This window comes from Lissotriton helveticus, chromosome 1_2, assembly GCF_964261635.1.
Source record: "Lissotriton helveticus chromosome 1_2, aLisHel1.1, whole genome shotgun sequence".
NCBI classification, from domain to species: Eukaryota; Metazoa; Chordata; class Amphibia; order Caudata; family Salamandridae; genus Lissotriton; species Lissotriton helveticus.
Window position 1 is genome coordinate 184,571,513 of NC_136058.1, and position 22,117 is coordinate 184,593,629.

Consider the following 22,117-nt stretch of genomic DNA (forward strand, 5'->3'; position numbering starts at 1 on the left):
GATATTCGATAAGTGAAGCACCCCCCTCCCTCAAGCGCCTTGAGACCCTCTGGGTGAGTAGTGCGCTATACAAATGTCAAACTTGAACTTATTTCGCCAACTTCCATATGATGAAACGCCGAGTCAGCTATCACACACCATACAGGACCCCTTATTGGTGATCCGTAGGAGCTGGGAAAGGTTTTTAGGCTGCGACTTGACACATTAGGAATGAGTGTCAAGGGCACTTCTTCACCCGTGCAAAGTTTCCCACAATGCCACATTTCAATACATCCAACACAATATCCTATACAGGGCCTATCGAGGCTTCACAGAATATTTGGATGTGCTTTGTATTGTTAGTGGTGTCAAGAACTAGATGCGGATACATATGTAATGGAACTGCTCCACTATATTGTGGCATTAGGTCTTGGACACGCTGACTGTCATTACAGGTCATGTCGACCTCTATACCATGGCGAGTGGAGTCTTGGGAGCGCCACAAATCGCTTCATAGACATGGCAATGCTGATGGTTAATTAATTGATTGTCATGCACTGGAAGGCCACCATGTTGCTCGGGTTGGGACACTGGCATGCAGCGACACTTAAGTGGGGTAGAGCCGAATCGGTAACGCTAAGGCAGTAAGAGGCTCAAGGGCTGCGCAAGATCCCCATAGCAGCAGACTGGGAAAGCTTGTTGGAAGAATTGCAGGAGGAGCTCCCTGCGCGAGAATGAGGTGCCTACCCTTCTGATAAAAGGCACCGCGCTCTGGGGACACTGCCTTGCTCCCCTCTTACCTTGCGCTAGGCTGCTCTGGAGAGAGGGGATGTACTGTTGCAGGGGTGCGGAACAATACAGTATAAAAATGAAAGCCACAAGGACAGCATGTTTCAAAACTCATCAGGAGACGCTGTCCTTGGCCTTAATCCATTTCAAAACATACATGAATTAACACGCAGTCACCATAGAAAATCTCCTGAATTGCTGCTCCATTTAATGAATGAGACTGCTCTCCACAAATCAACAACTCCTCAAAACAGCATTCATCTAGAACTAAACCATGGAAACCTGCGTATCTCTTTCCTTCTTTCATTTAGTTGCTTCCCTGTGAAATGGATTAAAAACCAAAAAGCCCGCGAGTGGTGCGCGCGCATGCCACAGCGAGACATGTGGTTTCAATTATCGCACCTGTGTCTGGGCACGATAATTGAAACCACATGGCAGCGTTGTTAGTACCCGACACCAATAGGCCATGGGCGGAGCAATGCGCCCGCCTTTGGCCAATTGCCTGCTTTCTTTGATAAAAAAAAGACGCACGCAAAGGCCAATAGAGCGGACCAAAAGGAAAAATACACGCATGAGCGTGTGCGATTCCTTGGTCCGTTTTCAAACCCCCTACATGAGGTTTCTCGCTGCGCAAGCAGTGCTGCACACTGCAACGCTAGGCGCAAGACCTAAAAACTAGAGGATTTGAAGACAGCGGGGTCCGCTCACCACTGGGTCTGCAAGGTAAAGGAGGACGTCTGCATAGAGTGCTATAAGTCCTCATGCCCATCATCCCATCTCCATCCATGCACCTAGGCATCACAATGAAGAAGACTCCCACTGGTTTGATTGCCAATGCGAAGAGGAGAGGACAGGGGACACCCCTGCCAAGTCCCCCACCTCATAGGGAATACATCGGAGATTACACCGTTCACCTACACTCGTGCTGTGTGATTGTTGTAGAGCGCGTGGTTGAGCCCATGAAAACGGGGCCCAGATGTCAGCAGTACATAACCCAGGTAGGCTCAGTACACCTTGTTGTTGTAATTCTATCTAGGACCCTAATTCAATATTCCTGATTTATGCCCTTGTGTGGTTATAATAAATAATATCCTTATAAAGGCATAAGAATCATATCCATATTTAGTCATAGCCCATGCTGTCCAAATTAAGCAAGGCTACTTCCCCAGGCTCCTAGAAAGTACAACGAGTTCTGTAAACAAACCAAACCTCCAGCAACCTGGGAATTCCCCATTGCTTTTGTTTTGATTTCGTCCTAGAACTCCTGTGAGCACTGTAAGAACGGCCAGTTCTTAGTGACATCTTTATTGACGTCTTATGTCCAACCTTACGTCAAACCCGGCACCTTTCAGGTATAAATATACCAACGTTGCCTTAAGCAAACACACGGTGGTTTTGGAGCAGAGCGGCTATCTACTTGCCCGAGAGCCCAGCTGATGCGAGAGCCCACGGACGCCGCCCCTCCCCTTTGACGCACTGAGAGAGACGCTGTCTTTTCTCCTGCCGTGAAATCCAGCTCCGGTGTTTCCAGATACCCTCGCGGGTTACTGGGATATCGAGTCCTGAGAGAGAGATACCAGACCTCCTGCTTTCTATTACCCAGGTACGGAGCTGACTAAACCCTTAAAGAGAATTCTTAATTCAGATTCCTTGGCAAAACCAACTTAACTTAAACTGCTACTTACTTACTCCTTCCCACGTATTAGGCTTAGGTCAGGTACACCGGGGTAGGCGTATTTAGAAGCACCATTTGAGTACGTTAGTCAATGTATATATGTATGTATATGTTTTATCTATTTTAAAGTAACATGGCTGAGAAACCATATCAATGCTTTTACAGTATTATTTCATAGTACTCCTTTTACTGTACGCACTTTACTTTACTCTAAGTATTGCAATTATGGCAATTCATTTCTCTTGCATGAGAAAGAAGACTGCTCAATAAATAACACCTTTTATTGAAAACGCCTGTCTCTCTTTTCTCTGCACTCTGGTGAAACTAAGTATGCACACTTGACTGAGTGAAATAGCTGTCTATTGTTTTCACACGACTCTAGAGATACACTCTTATTCTGAGGGAGCAAAGTTGTCATGTTATATGGTTGTCAGAAGCTAATCCCTTCTTCTCTATCCAGGGAAGTTAAACTCCTCCTTGTTTATTCGAGAAAGTTTCTAGTGACCTCTGAGCTAGCTGGCAAACCTTAAGTCTAATATAATCAGTAGAGACCTAGTCGACCTCAGTCCTACGTCTACACTGCTGTTTATATTATTCCAATGCGCAGAGCCTATTGGGAATATAGGAACTACACTACATGGCGCCCAATGTTTGGTAAGGCGATAAATTTAACGCAAGATGTTAGAGTAACTCAGTCGTGCTTTTTCACACAGACCCTTTTTCCCGTAAATACTCAAAAGACGTCTGGAGTGGGTAAAAGGTTAAAATCCGCCGGAACTTAGTAGGAAGAGATTCCTGTGTATAGTTTTTGGTTTAGTCAACGTTGAAGGATACAGTGTTCCAAAATATTGTGCACCTAATCTTTGTTACCTTGAAACTTGATCTGCAACAAAAACCTTTCTGTTAGTAAAATGACGGAAAGTGAAGACGAAAGGGAGACAGCTAGAATAGCAGCTCAACTCCTAGCGGATGACACAAGTCTCCGAGAAAACGACCCGAATGTTATATTCATTCCGGTAAATGTAAGAAAAACTATAACTATCAAACTTATAGAAAATGGACTGACATCAAGAGGTGGTACAGTCATATTCGTGGTAGAGGCCCATGAATATCGGCAGACAGAGGTATTCTATTCATGGATAAACTTTCCAGCAGCAAACGCTGTAACACACGAATTCCACTATTACAAAATAGAGGAACCTCCGGATGTATACACTCCTTTCGAGGATGTTGAAATTCCATTAAATTACCAAGAGCACCTGCTCTGGTTTAAAGGCGTCCTAAAACATCACAATCACATCACCAGGCTCGGTCCACTGGGTAGACCAGGAGCAACGTGGCCGGTTCTAGCCAGCTACACAGCTAATTAAAATACATAGACAATTAGTCCAATATGTAATGCGGACGTCAACAGCCCAACCAGCAATTAACATTCCACAGCTGACCCCTCATCAGGGGAACACAAACAAAATAACACCACAGAACATACAATCCTGTCTTGGTAAAACACCCGCAAAACGGGAACAAATTCCATTCTGGTTAGCACAAAAAATCACTCAAATAGAGGCAGTATTTCCTGATACTACACCTACTGAGAAACACAGAATTCTGACTATCTGTCTTCCAATGGGGATCGCACCACATGTGGAGGACTGTGACACTTGGGGCACAGTCTTTGCTTCCATTTACACAAAAACACATGGTGTTCCGTCCTTGGCGGTAATACCAGATGTGCTGAGACAGATTCAAAATGAATACGGTCCAGAACCTGCTTTAACTCTGGGTATGAAATTACTGAAAGACTTCAAGCAGGTCTCGGCTATATTATTAGCCAACATAAAAGGAGAAGCAGCATCTGTGGCGATCCGCCAGAAATTGAAAGCAACAGATATAGCAGAACAGCCATTTGAACTTGCCAGAATCATAGAAAAGTCCTATGAAGAACTATGCAGAGATAGTTTGGGTGGGAAACCAGTAAAACCCCAACTAACTGAAAATCCTAAAAAAATCTTTATTAAAAATAATCTAAATACTCCAAAAAAGAGTTGGGATGGAAATAAACAATCCACTCCCAAAGAAAAAAGATTCCAGTCCAGAGGAAGGTCTCCTCAACGAAGAGAAAAATCTCCTGACCGAGGAAGCAAGTCTCCCCGGCGGGAGCCCTCTGAGAAAAGATACAACCTTAGAAATAGGGATAATTTGAAAAAACCTGATAGATATCAAGATATTGATACACGTCCCTCTCGATCTTTTCAGACTTCCTCGCAGAAATCGGAAAGAAGAGGACGGTCAGAACACAGGGAAGAGCACGTCCAGTCCAAAGACAAGGAACCTGTTATGTTATGTTATGTTAATATCATTTATTTTGCGCACAGATGCTCCAGCTTAGGAGCGTCCTGGCGCAGGGAATGGTGAACATAACACAACGCAAAAAGGAACAGAAAAATGAATGTGAGGAAAATTAAAACAGATGAGTTTTCAGGGCCCTACGAAATACTAATAAGTCCTCTAACAGGCGGATTTCTAAAGGGAGAGCATTCCAGAGGGTCGCAGCTCTCACACGAAAAGAACGACCGCCCGTCCGGCTGAGCCTGAAGCGCGGGACAACCACAAGGGATTGCCCGAAGAGATCTAAGAGAGCGAGTCGGGACATAGGCCGATACGAGATTATTAAGAATCTCAGGTGCCAACCCTTTTAAAATTTTGAAAGCAAGGCTAAGGGCCTTGAAGTGAATTCGGCTTTTGATCGGTAGCCAGTGTAGGGACCGCAAAGTATTAGAAGTGGGACAAAACCTTGGCAGACCCACCACTGCTCTCGCAGCCGCGTTCTGTACGCGTTGTAACCGAACGATCTCCGAATGGTTTGCTCCCAACAGGAGCGAGCTGGCATAGTCCAGCCGGGAGATAAACGTCGCTTGAAACCTGCTCATCAAAGTAAAAAATTACAATTTCCAAGAAAGAAGGTAGCCAGTATTAAAATAATTAAACATGCAGAGAATACTGAGGACACAACTGAAAAACGGAGAGTGGGCTCAGACAATGCTAGACTGCGCAGCAGAAGTGTGTGAGAAGTTAGCCTGATATATAATGTTCACTATTCTAGTGATCACTATATATCAGTCCAAACAACCCTTATTGATGATTGGTTGTAAGTCAACCTTATAGACCAGCTATCCTAGTAGCATGGATACGAGCAGTCTAAGGCTAAGACTCTAGAGGGCGTGTTAAGCCAGCTGTTTTACCATCACATTACCCCTTGAACACCAAGTGAAAGGACACCACACAAGTTGTTATGAACATAAACAGTTATTTATTTATAACAAGACTACCCTGAGCTCTTTATGAGTCAGGGAGCTAAGCACATAACAAAACTCTTAAGAAAATACTTTAAGTCGCACAATTTACACAAATGCCCGAGGGGCACGAAAAACCATATACACAGTAAGTGGAATGCGAACTTGCTAGCAGGTAAGTAGTACTTTTCTAGACTCAGGAATCGCTAGGCCTACAATTCTAAACACTGGGATTAGATGCAGGAGGCCTGTGGACGTCGTGTGCAGAGTGGGAACTCTCACGCGTAAGGCGGGAAAAAGTCTATGGAGGCTAGCAGTTTCAAAGTTACTGTTCTCGGGCGAACCCGACTAGGTGGGTCGAAAACAAGAGTTGATCCGAACACTTAGGGTGTTGGACTATGCTGGAGCACCGGAGTACTCAGGTTACCTAGCCCAGGGGCTGCGGCTGCATAGGGTTGAAGTTGCGTCGGAAACCCTCATTGAAATCCAGGAGCCTGAAGAAAGAGTTGCTGGCAGGCGGCCAATGAAGAAAGTTCAAAGTGATCCAAGCCTGGATCAGGGAAGAAGAAACTGTAAGCAGAGGGGACCAAGTTCTGAATCACTAGCCAGTGATTTGAGTGGGCACCAGGATGGCACCGGACGAAGTCACCTCAGCCAGGTGAGTGGGCGCTGCTGGGCTCTGCAGTCTCTCGGACCAGGAGGCGTTGTCGGCGACCAGGATGGAGGTGCGAGCTGTCCCACGAAGGTTCTTGCTGTCGACGTCGCTGGACCCAGGATTGGGCAACAAGTCTTGGCAAATGCAAGGCCCACGTGGTGGACCTAAAATGGCGTCTTGAGTGGACCAGGAGGGTCCAGGGTGCTCCTCTTTTGGAGGGGAGCAAGGGCTAGTCTGGAGCAACCAGACCAGCAGTGTTTGTCGTCGTGGAGCGTCGTGAGAGGGCTACTAGCCAACGGGCAAGCGACCTGGACAACGCGGTTGGCAGCAAAGAGCAGAAGGGCCCCACGCAGATCTCGTGGATGCAGGGGGGCTGAACTTCGGTGCTGGAGCTGCTCAGGGTCGGGGCTTCTCTTACCCCAAAGCACTCGGTCGAGGGTCACTCGGTGGTCGTGCTGGACAAGCGTCGTGCAGTTCTGAAGATGGCCGGTCCCTCGAGGTCTCGTCGCACCCACGGATCACAGCTGGGCTGATGATGTAGGTTGAGGTCAGAGGTGCCAGGGAAGCCGGTTCTCGTTGTGCTGGAGCAGTCTTGATCCGAAGGAGAGACTGACAACAAACCGCGATGCTTGGTTGGTGCCTGCTGCTGCAGGGTGACTACTCCTTAGTCACAAGGGAGAAATCTTGAGAAGAGTCTTGAGTTCTTTCTTGCAGAAAGTAGTTTCAGGATTCAAAGATGATCTGATTTGGAAGGGGGCCAGTTCCTACCTTTATCCTGCAAAAAGGGGCTGGCACGCGACTAAGTCCTGCCCTATGGGTGGGACTAGGAGGGGGTGGTTACACCCCTCTCCTTTGGCGGGCTTTCCCCAGGCCAGGGGCTGGAGTACCCCTGGAACTGGTTCCAGTCGGCCTATGCACAGTGAGCACCGGGGTGCCACTTGCAGTCACCTTCCTCTAAAGCCCTGCCTACCTAGAATACACAAAATCCTGTCTGGGACGGTGCTGGCACCGCCCCTGGCAGGAAACCCTTTGTCCTTGCCTCCTGGGCTGGGAGGACTCCCAGCAGCAGGAGGGCAGACTTGTGTCTCGGTGGCAGCATCCATTTTGTGGAGCTAAGGCTCTGTCTAACTTTAACCGGGGTTACAGGTTACATACATGTCGTGTCCCTCTAGAAGGGTGGAATGCTAACCCCGTCGCCAGAATTGGCGAGGGGTTAGTATTCCAATTCGTATGACACCTTACTCGACATGTTTTGATAAAGCGATACCAGAGTTGGCATATAACCGCGAGGATTATAATGCACTTAAGAGTATATGGTATGCGATATCATGGAAACGGCTAAGGGATGGATCCCGAAAGCCGCAGACAGGCTCAGCTCATGCCAGAGCACTATCTCACACGATTCCAAGCACTCTGCCTTCAGGATTGTCAAGGCCTGCCATAGGAGTGACTGATAGGAGATCTGTGTGTCCATTTTTAGGGTTAGATATAGGAATACTATATCTAAAGCAAAGGGTGTTTACACCACCTTGCCCCAGCTGTCGTGCAGCCAGTTGTGTCAGATTTGGATGGCCAGCCAGGGGTGGCATAATACATGCTGCAGCCCCTGGTAGGCCCTGGGCACACCTATGCCCTGGGTACCTAAGGTACACTGTACAGGGACTGATAAGGTGACTCAGTATCCGATTAGATATGTACCTAAGGTACATGGAATCCATTTTACAGAGAGAGCAGTGGGCCTGGGGTCCTGTATAGCAGGGCCCCAGGTCAACTAAGTCAGAAAACCAGCAAAACACCAGGCAAAAAGTTGGGGGCAACCATAGTCAGGGATCTACCTTCCTACAAAGTGACCATAGCTCGCAAGATCCTGATGAATCTTCTGGAGACAGTGGATACGAATGAATACATTCAGGTGGAAACCGCGGATACCAGGGTTAGCGAACCTCATAAAATATACGAGATAACTTTACGTATAGAGGGAGATAAGACCAGGAAAGTAAAAGGTCTCTTTTGGGATAATCTTTCGAAAGGCTATGACATCCTTTTAGCTGAGAAAGACTGGCCACCAGAGTTTGTCAGGGAGTGCCCTCATGGCGAAGAAATGATTATGCCTGCCTTCTCAAATCATATTCCAATTCATAGAAAATATACATATGCAAGAAAATGGGCAGTAGCCCAAGCTCCTGCATTATACAAAAATCATATAGAATGGGATGAGGACTCGCCTCCTCATAAAATCCATTTAAAATGTCAACCGACTGCACAAAGGCAGTACCCAATTAAGCAAGAAGCTAAAAAGCAAGTCAGGGAGATCTTAGATCAACTTGAATACCAGGGGGTGATTGAAACATGCACCTCACAAATGAACAATCCTTTGTTTCCTGTCTCCAAGCCAGACAATTCATATCGTCTAGTTTTGGACTACAGACACCTTAACTCATGTTGCAAAACATTTGCAGTACAAAATTCACACAGTGTGGCACTAATGAATAACATTGTGCGCAGAAAATACAAAACGACATTAGACATCTCTAATCGATTCTTTTGTCAAAACATTGCACCTGAAAGCAGATATTTGACCGCTTTCTCAATAATGGGGTCACAGAAAATGTCTGTCGACTCCCACAGGGATTCAAGAATAGCTCAGGATTATTCTCAGCAAGAGTAACAGAGTTACTACAAATATATGATGATGAAGCATTATCTTATGTCGATGACATCTACCTAACATGTGATGACTTGGATACTCACTTGAAAAGAGTGAACACCATAATACTTGGGTTCGCAGCTGAGGGTTACAAATTCAACTTTAAAAAATCACGAATTGCCCATCTAACTGTCCTGTTTTTAGGATATGAATTATCCAGTGAAGGCAAAAGCCTAGCAGACAACTTCTTAGAGAAGTGCGCTGTACTCCAAGCACCTAAAACGCTGAAGAACTTACAATCGATACTAGGTTTCCTAAATTTCGGAAGAACGTACATTCTAAATTATGCAGAGAGGGTTAAACCTCTTTGAATTAATAAAACCTGATTTCAAACCAATCAATTGGACTCAGAAACACACAGAAATTTTGAGATCATTGCAAGCAGACATGTTAGCTAAAACAAAATTGCAAACTCGCGAAAACATACGCAACCTTGTAATCCGAGTCATCCCAGGAAGATGTGGATTCACGTACCTGACCTCTAATGAGGGAGAAATGGTACCAATAGCTTACAAATCACACTTGTACACAAAAGCTGAAAATACATTCAGTCTTACGGAAAATATTGTAAATGCGGTTCAAACTGCTGTAGCAAAAGAAAGAGCCCAAGCACAAGGCAAAAGGATAACTGTTTTAAAAGCAGAATCAGCCTTTGAGGTATTAACAAGCCCACGCAATTTGACTAATGTGGCATTAGATCCAAAATGGATACAATGGGAAAATTCTCTTGCTGCAAAAGACGTGAAATACTATTTTGACCCGAAAATGAAAAAACTGAAAGATCTAACATATGAAAAAGAATATCCTCTGCCAGTGGCGGCTGGTGGATTTTGAAAGTGGGGGGGCTATAAATGCTGTACACTAATGTAACAAGCGAGCGAGCCCGAACCCCAAAAGGAGGGTGCGGGGGGGTTCTCCCCCCGCAAGAAAATTTTGAAAAAAATGGATTAAAATGGTGGATTTTACACCACATATTTACTGCAAATTGTTGAAAAAAGGGGGATCCAAGTATAGCATTTTGGAGCTAAAGAATATGGTAAACAGTGAAATATTTGTTTGAAGAGCATTGTTTTTAAGGGTTTCCTAAACCGAATACAATTACCTATGTTGTATAAGTGATCTGGAAGAGAGTTCCATAGGACAGAAACTTGTACCGAGAAGTTACAGCCTCCTTTACTTTTCTTTACCAATCTGATTAGGGATGTATTTCTTGACTTTCCTATCCACAAAGCAAGTAGCCATGCCATTCAAGACTTTAGTGCGAAAACAGCAGGTCTTAAACTGGATCCTGTGTCTGGCTGGTGGCAAATGCAGGGCCATCAATAAGGCAGTGACATCTGTGATCAGTGAGTTTACATATCAGACATACACTTATACACAACATAGTCACAAAGTCTTGATTTACATGCGAAAGCTCAGCTTTACAGCTTCTTAAGCTTCACACTAGTTATAGTTTTCTGCTAGAAATTTCGAGGTTGCAAGAAGAAATGTTTGGCAATTCTCAAATCTATACAAAAAATCACTAGACACCATGTAGCACAACAAGACAGAACATAGCACTCAACAAAGCATATGAACACATCACAGCTCAATACAATATCACAATTCAAGGCACACTATTGCATCGCATCATTGCTCACTGCAACCCATCACAACATCAGAGCTCAAGGCAACTTGTAACATCATAAGACACATCACACCACCACAGAGCAGCTCGTCACAGTATCAGGATGTACTGTTTCAGGCTCCATTATGTTTTTATAAGATTCACAATCATAGTAAGTACTGTACAACAAAACTCACTAGTAAATCAACATGTCGAGGTAATGCAAAGCAAAACTCAGAATCTATAGTAACATTAAAATATTATTATTCGTTATTATTTAGTGCACGAAAGTATATACTTGGAACTCTTCCACACTACTAAAAACGTAGCGAAACAGCTCGTCACACTTGAAAGCCATTCACACAAAGGTTGACTGGTCACCCTTCAGCTGATTATTGCTCTATTTATGTGTAATCTGGAACTAATGTGGTCAAACCTCTGCCCAGTGTTAACATGTTGAAAGAATGACAACAGTATGAACTAATACCATCAGACAATGTGCCACATAATTTGCCCTTTCTTGGCAGATAGTTTAGTCAACCCAGCCGCATTATTTAGCCCTCCCCTGTTACATAATTCCAGTGCCCTTGAATATAGCTGATTAAGGTGGGAATACCCTGCTCTATGTAAAAAAAAAAAACAGCATTTGGCATCAAACCCCCTAGCTCCTCGGGCAATAACCCAACAAGGGATCAAACAGAAAAGTAGCATCAGAAATCTTTCTCATAATCTCATTGACATAACCCTGATGTATAGTTTGATATTGCATCGGATTCTTGTCCTGCAGAGGCAGCCTTGCAGGTGTCAGGTTTTCTTCTGATTTATTTTATGTCTTGATGGATGGCCACATGCCGTTGTGGACTAAGAGGTTATTGCTGATGAAACTGCGTTCATGAGGCTGTCACATTTGATTGAGACTTGAAACAAATCCATTTGAATGTGGGCCACACCAGGGCTTAAAAGTGGGTGGCAGCCTCCTTAGTACCATTTTGGGCAACAACACCTATGTGTGTTTCAAATGAATCACTGTTTTTTGCTCTTCTAGGTCTCAGTAAGAAAACAAAAGTGAGATTACGGAAATTTCCCACATGAAGGAGATCAGTGGTGCGTGCAGTGTGCAGTGACTGCCGGAAGCAAACAACATGCTCATTACTTTATACACCTTCACACCACATGTCAGGGAAACAAACTTTCAGAGCCTGGTTGTGGGCACATAATGAACAACATGGGGGTTCAATTGAGCTGATAATGCGATGCAGCTTCCTTGATGTGACATACAAACAATGGGTTGGACCCAATTTAGTCAGAAAGGACCTGGGTAACAGTTAGAATGAAAGAAAGGGGTCCTAAGACTTAGAACAACGTAATTTACAGATTCATTCCATTACATTAAATCAATTCAAAGGAGCAAAGCTATTCAATGCAAAAGAAGTTTAATTCAAAATTTGCATATATATCCTCTTCAATGGATTAGAACTTATGTGACAATAAACACATTTATGAACATATTTGTGCCCACATTCACAACAGGGAGGGGTGTAGTGAAGGGAGTGTCAGGAATAGGATGAACGTGATCTGAGTCATTCAGTGACAAATCTTATTCTTATTCAAAACAATACATATAGGTGGTCCCTTAAAATAAAGGCCACATTGCAAGGCTCGTAGAGAGTCCGAATTTGATCAAGTAGAAGGAGCCTAACTCCCTTGAAGCGATCAGTGTCTATATTGGGACAGGAGTTGGTCGGTGATGTGTAGTCGTCTACGTTTCGACCCGAAAGGACAGTAGGAGTCTTTTCCTTACAAATGGGTCTTCATCAGGACAAAGAAGTTGTGGGCGGGCAACCTCCTATCGCCGAAGGCGAGGGAAGTAGGAACTACTTCAGGATGGGTTCTCTGATCCTGAATAAAATGTTTCTTTGCTGTAGATAGTCAGTTAGTTTGTACAGCGTACTTGATATCGTCTATTGGCCTCTACAAAGTCTGCTATTAGCAGAATCCGATAAATTTCTTTCTCAGTCAGTAGGGCAGCCTAAAAGCGAGCTTCAAAGAACCATCCAGCATAATCTGGTAGTCCTATTGGGTTCAGTATCGAGTTATTATTTCCTGTCAGCTCTATTTCAATTGTTTCTATGCCTCCGAGCTTAATTAGAGTACACACTGATTCATGTACAAGTAAACCACAATTTATTAGTTTACCCAAAAACAGTTTATGTTTTCAATTTTTGCTCAATTTACAAAAAGGATATTCAGAAAAGACAGAACTAAGGCCACTATCAACCTCATGTCTTAGCCATATACAATTTCAAACAAACAGTTTATACATATATACAGTGAAACAAACATGTATTGGACATTATAACCAAAAAGAGACTTTTTACCAACATGTATTAGACATTATAACAAAAAGAAAACTTTTTACCATAAGTAAATATCACCACAAATACATTTAAAGAACATGGACCACATGACCTTGCACATTTGAAAATGATGAGGAGCTTTAACCAACCATTATAAATGAGAAGGAAAAAGAAAAGCGTGTTTTCAAAACCAATTCAACTACCATGACCTGAACAAGAAACTATCAATTAAATATCAGGAACATTGCCCATTTCTGCATCAATAACATTGGCCAACTGGCCAGTGAACGTGAAAAAAGGGGGGGGGGTGCCGACGCGTTTCGAATCCTGATTAAAGGCTTGCAGGGTTCTCGTCAGGGCAGTGTGAATCTAGTCCATGGGAACTTGTATATATCCTGCCCACAGTTACTCCTGTTTGTATGGGAATGTCGTCTAGGCTGTAAGGTTTACGCTGTGTTCTACGTGGAATCTTTGCCAACCTGCGCGGTGTCTTAGAACACTTGGGATTCTGCTCATTTAGTTTTTGGACACCGATCCGCGGTGGCCGCAGAAGGGGGTTCTGACTCTAAAACCGAGTGTTGCCAGTCTGTGCGGTATCTTTAAACACTTGGCATTCTGCTCATTTACTTTCTTGGGCACCGGTCCGCGGTGGCCGCAAAAGGGGTTCTGATTCTTAGACCGAGTTTTGCCGATCAGTAAGTCGTTTAGTTAGTCGCAAATTTAACTAAACGACTTACTGATCGGCAAAACTCGGTCTAAGAATCAGAACCCCTTTTGCGGCCACCGCGGACCGGTGCCCAAGAAAGTAAATGAGCAGAATGCCAAGTGTTTAAAGATACCGCACAGACTGGCAACACTCGGTTTTAGAGTCAGAACCCCCTTCTGCGGCCACCGCGGATCGGTGTCCAAAAACTAAATGAGCAGAATCCCAAGTGTTCTAAGACACCGCGCAGGTTGGCAAAGATTCCACGTAGAACACAGCGTAAACCTTACAGCCTAGACGACATTCCCATACAAACAGGAGTAACTGTGGGCAGGATATATACAAGTTCCCATGGACTAGATTCACACTGCCCTGACGAGAATCCTGCAAGCCTTTAATCAGGATTCGAAACGCGTCGGCACCCCCCCCCTTTTTTCACGTTCACTGGCCAGTTGGCCAATGTTATTGATGCAGAAATGGGCAATGTTCCTGATATTTAATTGATAGTTTCTTGTTCAGGTCATGGTAGTTGAATTGGTTTTGAAAACACGCTTTTCTTTTTCCTTCTCATTTATAATGGTTGGTTAAAGCTCCTCATCATTTTCAAATGTGCAAGGTCATGTGGTCCATGTTCTTTAAATGTATTTGTGGTGATATTTACTTATGGTAAAAAGTTTTCTTTTTGTTATAATGTCTAATACATGTTGGTAAAAAGTCTCTTTTTGGTTATAATGTCCAATACATGTTTGTTTCACTGTATATATGTATAAACTGTTTGTTTGAAATTGTATATGGCTAAGACATGAGGTTGATAGTGGCCTTAGTTCTGTCTTTTCTGAATATCCTTTTTGTAAATTGAGCAAAAATTGAAAACATAAACTGTTTTTGGGTAAACTAATAAATTGTGGTTTACTTGTACATGAATCAGTGTGTACTCTAATTAAGCTCGGAGGCATAGGCAATTGTTTCTATTTCATATTAGTGTGGCCCTGCCTACCCTCCTTCCCATTGGGCCCAGCCACCCTTGTTTTTTCAGCTCTATTTCAAAGCCATTATCGCGTGTAGGGTAGGCGAAACTCTGGAATTGCCGCTTTTCCTTAGCGTGGCTTCTATCAGGTAGGAAGCGTGAAGGATAAAGCCTTCAACAGATGATGGCTGTCAAGGGACAAGGACTAGATCCTCTGAACTGTTCACAGCTTTCTTAGGACGTCTTGAATTAGTCCGAAAGATCGTCGGGTATTCCTCAAATATATGAATGCTTTGAATGCCAAACCGCCAGCTTTCTTAGGAAGTCTTGATTTAGTCCGAAAGATCGTCGGGTACTCCTCAAAGAAATGAATGCTTTGAAACGCCAAGCCGTTGCTACCCTGACATCAACTCGCCGGTAACTCTCACTCAGAGCTGGCGCCGCGGTAACACCACTTCGGTGCCAGCTCTGAGTGAGAGTTACCGGCGAGTTGATGTCAGGGTAGCAACGGCTTGGCGTTTCAAAGCATTCATTTCTTTGAGGAGTACCCGACGATCTTTCGGACTAAATCAAGACGTCCTAAGAAAGCTGGCGGTTTGGCGTTCAAAGCATTCATATATTTGAGGAATACCCGACGATCTTTCGGACTAATTCAAGACGTCCTAAGAAAGCTGTGAACAGTTCAGAGGATCTAGTCCTTGTCCCTTGACAGCCATCATCTGTTGAAGGCTTTATCCTTCACGCTTCCTACCTGATAGAAGCCACGCTAAGGAAAAGCGGCAATTCCAGAGTTTCGCCTACCCTACACGCGATAATGGCTTTGAAATAGAGCTGACAGGCAATAATAACTCGATACTGAACCCAATAGGACTACCAGATTATGCTGGATGGTTCTTTGAAGCTCGCTTTTAGGCTGCCCTACTGACTGAGAAAGAAAATTTATCGGATTCTGCTAATAGCAGACTTTGTAGAGGCCAATAGACGATATCAAGTACGCTGTACAAACTAACTGACTATCTACAGCAAAGAAAAATTTTATTCAGGATCAGAGAACCCATCCTGAAGTAGTTCCTACTTCCCTCGCCTTCGGCGATAGGAGGTTGCCCGCCCACAACTTCTTTGTCCTGATGAAGACCCATTTGTAAGGAAAAGACTCCTACTGTCCTTTCGGGTCGAAACGTAGACGACTACACATCACCGACCAACTCCTGTCCCAATATAGACACTGATCGCTTCAAGGGAGTTAGGCTCCTTCTACTTGATCAAATTCGGACTCTCTACGAGTCTTGCAATGTGGCCTTTATTTTAAGGGACCACCTATATGTATTGTTTTGAATAAGAATAAGATTTGTCACTGAATGACTCAGATCACGTTCATCCTATTCCCGACACTCCCTTCACTTCACCCCTCCCTGTTGTGAATGTGGGCACAAATATGTTCATAAATGTGTTTGTCACATAAGTTCTAATCCATTGAAGAGGATATATATGCAAATTTTGAATTAAACTTCTTTTGCATTGAATAGCTTTGCTCCTTTGAATTGATTTAATGTAATGGAATGAATCTGTAAATTACGTTGTTCTAAGTCTTAGGACCCCTTTCTTTCATTCTTCCTTGATGTGACAGGCGCACAAACCACCAGCTGTTGTTTTACTCCAGGAGAATGCCTAAATTATGAATAAGTTCCGAAATGTTTCCCCCAAGAGACATTTCTAACTATTTACCTAGCAATGCCGCGCTGTTCCATAGCTCTGAGCAGTTATAAGGGCAACTAAATGGTACCAGGGCGAGAGAGCTGGAGTTTCCCACTGAATCGGACTATAATGACCTGCCAAAGGGCCTGACCACTGTAATTGTAGGAGAAAAGGTGTATGGGGAAATAAGTAATGGAACGTCTCACCTGTGTATTGAACTGGCAGTAACAGCCCCTGGCAAACTGACCTGCACTAGAGCAGTCTGGGACAAGCAAAGAAGGAACTGAGCTTTCAGAAGCAGGTCAATTTTGATCTGTGCCTGGATTTTGAAAACAAATTTATGCACAGCGTAGGCACCAACTTTATGCCGTTATGGGTTTCACTTTTCATCCATGTTTAAAACTTAAGCAGCGTGATAACATTTTAAACATTTGCTTTTTTATTAAGGGGTGTGAATCTGAGTTACTACGAATTTAATGTGGATTAATAACAACCAAACACTTTTAATTTCTTGCAAAATAGCACAAAATGTGTTTTACATGTGCAATTTAGTGATGGCTTTGGGGCGCTTTTTAATTTCCTGAACACACTACACTTTGCTGCCACTGTGCTCTCTCTGTGTTGACAGGATTTGATATAACGGCAAGAAGGGACCAGCAATCAAAAATATGGCCTAACGAAAAATAGATGCGGATCGGATTCATTAATTGATACTTTTTTTTATTAAGCAGAGCTGCTTCGCCCGTGCAGATAATGTGTCTGCGCCACCACTTCAATGTTATTCGTTCAGCCAGCCCACATAAACCATAGTTATAATTTAGCCTAAATGTCCTAATCATAAAACTCATTCCTCTTCCGAGGGACAAGGCAAATCAGTCTTGAGCGAACTTCTATTTGGAAGCCAGCGATGAAAAAAAAAAAAATAAACATGCCTTCATTTGTCAGAGGATTTCTATTAGAAAATCGGAGTGACAATCAATGCAGTTTTAGCACCAGGAACAGAATAGTCGCACATTCTATGCCACTGTAGAGGGTCCATTACAACCCAGTCCCTTTTCTAAATACTGAAAAAAACTATCTATGTTAATGCTTTTGAAAAAAGTTCCTGTTAAAGCCCTTGTGGAAAATCCAATTGACAAGTTACAAATGGGTTCTCCTGACCCACCTGTGGCATATGGGTTTAATAACGTTTCACTGCATGTGCCCATTGTAAAAAAAAAAAAAAAAACAGTATGGAAATTCTACTAGTTAATAATAAAAAGCTGAAACCAATAGGCACCTTTAGACATCAACTAATTAGACAAATATTGACATTACAAATCATCTCTAATCTGCAACCTCTATCAGCTGGGATTTCCACCAAGGGTGCTCTGTACATACAACCATATTATCAGCGCTTTAAATGGGACGGTACTCACCGGTATGGAGTACCGGCACTTCTCCGTGTTCTCCCATTGAGTACCGGGACTTCTCCTTGTGTTAAGAGAGTACCGGTACTCCCAGTGGCATGCTGTGGTCAGTCTCTGGGTTATGGGCGCGTGGCGGTTAATGACGTGTATCCCGGCGCTAGGTTGCGACTGCAGCCATACACTCAGAGCCGGCATTTGTTAAGATAGCGCCTTAGGCGGAGAGAAATTTGGCGCCCTTGCTGATGGAGACTGAAATCAGGCAGCAGGGGATCCAAACGCCTCGGGACCTCCACCGCTCACCTAAATCACAGATAGCTTAACTGCCTCACGGTGATGGGTCTGTTGGTGCAGGGGTGAGACGGTGAAAGGAGAGCGAAGAAAGGGGCAATGAGGTGTTAAAACATTGCCCAAAAGTCTAATCATAAAGGATTAAAAGAACTCTAATCTGGCAAGTCAGACAGAGGCAGGGACATGAACAAGGCGGTTGAAAGATGACAGGGGTTCTGCTGCTGGTATTGCCTTAATGCGCACAGCTCCGTGCGTCCCTTGGAATACTGGCGCCATGGGCCTGTGCCCAGCTCGCCCACGCTACAGGCCGGCCCTGCTCACACCCTGACAGCGTGACAGGACAGGAAGACACGTGTGGCTTGACAGCTAGAGCTCTCCACATTGGAACTGTCGCGCTTTCAGTTATAGGGAAAGGTTGCAGGCTGGAATACACTCGCCATTGTCTGTCAGAGCGCCTAACGCCCTTCAGCCAAGTTCGGCTTGTGTATGCAGGGTACATTGGTCTATTTATGCAGTTATATATAGCGCAAACTTGGCAGGAGGGCATAAAAGTGCTTTACATGAGAAGCACAAGTTCTACATGAACGCATACTTTGTTTTTTTGGCACAGGTGAAATCCCAGGGTTGACTCAACATCCTGTGATCCAGGGCAAATCACTTAAATCTCCATGTGCCATAAAAAAAGTCTGCTTTTGCGAAACTTCTGCTTCTCACATTAATGCCCTCGGGCTAAGTTCACGCTGTATTTAATTACAACAAACACCAATTACACCTTGCAGCTATGAGCACAACTTGGCCAGGGGCACTTTACATTGAAGAAGAAATTGCTGATAGTGTACAAGGCTGCCTTGAAGCCACGACCCACAGATACACCCCTCCCAAGCACCCTAATCAATTTGGTGAGTACTGGCACTTCTCTTTTTCCATTTAAAGCACTGCATATTAAGAAGTGGATCTTAAAGACAAATGATGGCTGTTTATATATTTGGGGGCAGATTTATGAAGGCCTTGCGCCGCCGGTGCGTCACTTTTTTCCATGTTAAAAATGACGCACCGGCGGCGCAAGGCCTTCATAAATCTGCCCCTTGGAGTCTTACCTCTGGGGTCTGCCTAGGCGACAGATAGAACTAACAGAAACACACGTGTTCATTTCATTGTGCACTAAGTCCTGCGAAATGCTGTGATTTCCTTCTCAAATGGGCTGCGTGGGGTGCCTTAGAACGGTTATTTATTTTGTCTATTTAAATCACACTTTCCAGAACTTAAAATAAATGATTGTCAGAGGCACAGGAGCACGGGGCACTCATTCTTGACCCATGGGAGTGCTAAAGAAACGAAACAGACAGGATCTGTGAAATAAATACTGCAGTAATTTGCCGGCGCTTAAGTTTTAAACTGCAGGAAATTATGATTTGCGGCCCAAATTATCTCGAGGGCAGCAGGTAAAAGAAAAATGGGGGTGGGGAGGCTCAAAACTCTATTTGCACACACAGCCTGGGCGATCTAGTTGCCGGCCAGTGCTCAACACATGGACCACCCGGAGCTCCAATAATGGCATTACCTCACACTCCTGCCATCAACAACAGCGCCGCAGGAAGCAGAGAACTCGAGTCTGCAGTGGTCTTCAGAAGTACTGATGACTGCGCAGACTCGATGTCTCTGCTTCCCCCTGTGACGAATTGGGAAAGGGTGGGGTGACCCCTCCCTCCACTCCCTGACTGACGTGCAGCTCCGGAGTTACAGGGCTTAAGAATAAACGCCCGGGGCTAATTTTGCACGCACGTCTTCAGGGGGTGGAGACTGGTCTTTTAGGCAATGTATTTGCCGAGCTGATGACCTCACAACCCTCAGGGCTGTGGGATCCTCCGACCGGCAAATACATTAGGTTGTAGCTCTGCCCACAGGCACAGGCAGCGCCAGCACATTCAGGAAGTAGCTTTCACTGACTGGCAAGCTGCAAGCAGTGTGTGCACAATGTTTTTTTAAAAGCAAACTCGAAGAGAATGGATCGTGGTTGATCGGGGTGAAAGTAAAGGGGGCGGAGCCCTGACGCCCTTAGCCAGAAACCGCCACTGTCCTCTGCCAATCGAAATTCTGCCTCTCGAACAATACACATGTGTAATCTACATGGACAGATTTGCACAACACTACGATGTAGAGAAAAAATCCTACAACGCAGCGTACGCGATTGTTAAAGGTTGCTGGCGCTTGGGTAAATTCAGACCGTTAATCACCAAAACTGAATCACTCAAACTGTTCAACTCAGCGAGCTGAAATAAGATCTTTAAAGATGGTGTTTGAAAATGCCGATCACGAATTCCCCACACTAATAGTGTGCGATTCGCATTACTGCGTCAAATCTTACAACAATGACTTGCAGAACTGGGTTCAAAACGATTACAAAGATGACACAGGTGCCACAATAAAGCACAAGAAGCTTTGGGAACAGGTAGTTCTTTTGCAGAAAGAACTACAAAAGACTCATGTGATCCATACACTGAGTCATCAACATCATGGCGTTCACGTTGCAGGGAATTCATTGGCTGACACAGCCACAGCGGAAGCAGCTCAACCGGCTTCCGTAGCCACAAAAAAAGCGTTCAGAAAAATACATAGACGGGGAAACCATGCTGGAGGTAAAAACGTCTTCAAAAGGCGACTGTGCAGCACTACCTGTGAACTATCCACTCAATTATACATACATAATTGATGCAAACCCCGTTCCTTTTGCTCGAATCCCTGGAGTGGGGGATAGAGTAATTCCAAACACGAACAGGAGAGTCTTCTTGATTCAAGAAGCACATATGGGATTAGGTCTAATGCACCAAGAGATCATGAAATCTCTGAAAGAATTACAATCAGAATACTGGTGGCCGGGGATGAGCCTGCAAAACTACAAATTTGCAATGGGCTGTCCAAACTGCAACAGAGATCGCAGTGGCGAACCGACCGGAGTATTGCCAGGACCTTTCTTTTAGAAAGCATAAGGCTATCTATACGCAGAAATCCAATAGGAGAAATGCGTCCCATTAATGTTTAAGACTAGATTCACTAAAAATGCAGACACCAGCACTCGGCGGACGCCAGAACTGTTATACAAAGATTTGCGAGTCCATATCGGCACATACGCAATTGGCATGCTACATTCTGACCAGGGTCCTGCTTTTAGCTCTCTGGCTTATAAGGAGGCCATGACCAGCATGGGCATTGCATTGCGGTACTCTTGTCTCTTCCATCCTGAGGGAAATGCGGTAGTGGAAAGAAAAAACCGGGACATAAAGCAATCTATAACGGCAAGGGTATTGGGTGCGGGTGATGGGTGGGTCCAACATTTAACAAGTGTCCAACGTAGTCTTAATAGTCTGCCAAGAAATTCTCTAAAAGGTTTCAGTCCGTACGAACTATTGTTCGGGACTAGAATGCATATTCAGGACCTTGATAGTCAGACTTCAGTGGTAGAAGAAAAATGCTTTGATATCAAAGATCGTTTGGCTAGTTTACAGGAGTTAAATGAAACAAGAAAAGGCCTGAGCAACGTAAAGTTAAAACAGCAGCCAACAGCCACTGAAGATAAACCACCTGTCCCAGCAAGGCCTGTCTGGATTCCAAAGATTGGGGATCTGGTCAGAGAGAAGATCGCGGTGAAGAAGGAATTTGGGCCTTCTTACAGAAAAGCAGTACCTGTCTTAGCTGTCAGCGGAACAAGATCAGTTGTACTACCGCCCCTTGCTGGTAAAAAGGAGAACCGAGTTGTAGCCATCGACCTGGTAAAACTACAATCATGTGGCCAATAATAAGTAGTAGGCCCAGTGGACTCCCAAGAAATAGCAGAGTACCAAAATTTGCTACAATACAAGAGGTTCAAACTGAGAGACTAATCACATTCGATAAACCTGCAGTGCATAAAAAAGGACTATGCAACAATGCCATGGAACTTGTGCCTCTTGAAACCCAAATTGCAACAGTTCGTCAAGAAACGCCAGTCTACCACGAT

General features: G+C 44.3%; 1 protein-coding gene across 1 annotated transcript in view; it reads left to right on the plus strand.

Moving 5' to 3' along the window:
• Positions 1–22,117, plus strand: part of TTC39A (tetratricopeptide repeat domain 39A) — a 648,505-nt gene that overhangs the window by 125,238 nt on the left and 501,150 nt on the right. The window lies entirely within an intron of this gene.